This window comes from Podarcis bocagei (assembly GCF_964188305.1).
Source record: "Podarcis bocagei genome assembly, chromosome: 14".
Lineage (NCBI taxonomy): Eukaryota > Metazoa > Chordata > Lepidosauria > Squamata > Lacertidae > Podarcis > Podarcis bocagei.
This window is the reverse complement of record NC_138139.1, coordinates 42,403,759-42,405,212: the sequence shown is the minus strand read 5'-3', so window position 1 is coordinate 42,405,212 and position 1,454 is coordinate 42,403,759.

Sequence of the window (1,454 nt, the reverse complement as noted above, 5' to 3'; positions counted from 1 at the left end):
GAGGTGATACTATGCCCAGCCATTAGCATTTGTTCTGATGTGTTGGAGAGGTTATATGACAATGAGCACACATCCTGATTTGTTTAGACATCTTCCCATTAAACAATTTGTTCATCCCACAATTGTTGTTGTTATTTCCTCCCACTCTTTTTTATTGAATTGACAATGTAAGTGAGTTGATAACAGAACTATTCACACATACACATATATTTACAGAAGTTTGTATGTATATTTGTATATTAAAGGATAAAGGTAAAGGAACCCCTGACCATTAGGTCCAGTCGTGGACGACTCTGGGGTTGCGGCGCTCATCTCGCTTTATTGTCCAAGGGAGCCGGCATACAGCTTCCTGGGTCATGTGGCCAGCATGACTAAGCCCCTTCTGGCGAACCAGAGCAGCACACAGAAACACTGTTTACTTTCCCGCCTATTTAGCTACTTGCACTTTGTCATGCTTTCGAACTGGCAGAAGCAGGGACCAAGCAATGGGAGCTCACATCGTCATGGGGATTCAAACCGCGACCTTCCGATTGGTAAGCCCTAGGCTCAGTGGTTTAGACAAATACTATATATGTAAATATACAAATGCAAATACTACACACACACACACACACACACACACACACACACACACACACACACACTCTTATGTTTTTATGACATTGAATAAGCTTCATGGCTGAGTAGGGATTTAACCCTGGCCTCCCAAATCCTAGTCTGGCACTTGAACCACTACACCACACTGCCAGTTCACTGCCAGTTCACACTGTTGATCAGCCCGATGTTGCTGAACAACAACTCAGTGGATTTGTAACTGGCTGACTGACCGAACCCAAAGGGTGCTCATCAATGGTTCCTCTTCATCCTGGAGAAGAGTGACTAGTGGGGTGCCACAGGGTTCTGTCTTGGGCCCGGTCTTATTCAACATCTTTATCAACGACTTGGATGATGGACTCAAGGGCATCCTGATCAAATTTGCAGATGACACCAAACTGGGAGGGGTGGCTAACACCCCAGAGGACAGGATCACACTTCAAAACGACCTTGACAGATTAGAGAACTGGGCAAAAACAAACAAGATGAATTTTAACAGGGAGAAATGTAAAGTATTGCACTTGGGCAAAAAAAAAAATGAGAGGCACAAATACAAGATGGGTGACACCTGGCTTGAGAGCAGTACATGTGAAAAGGATCTAGGAGTCTTGGTTGACCACAAACTTGACATGAGGCAACAGTGTGACGCGGCAGCTAAAAAAGCCAATGCAATTCTGGGCTGCATCAATAGGAGTATAGCATCTAGCTCAAGGGAAGTAATAGTGCCACTGTATTCTGCTCTGGTCAGACCTCACCTGGAATACTGTGTCCAGTTCTGGGCACCACAGTTCAAGAAGGACACTGACAAACTGGAACGTGTCCAGAAGAGGGCAACCAAAATGGTCAAAGGCCTGGAAACG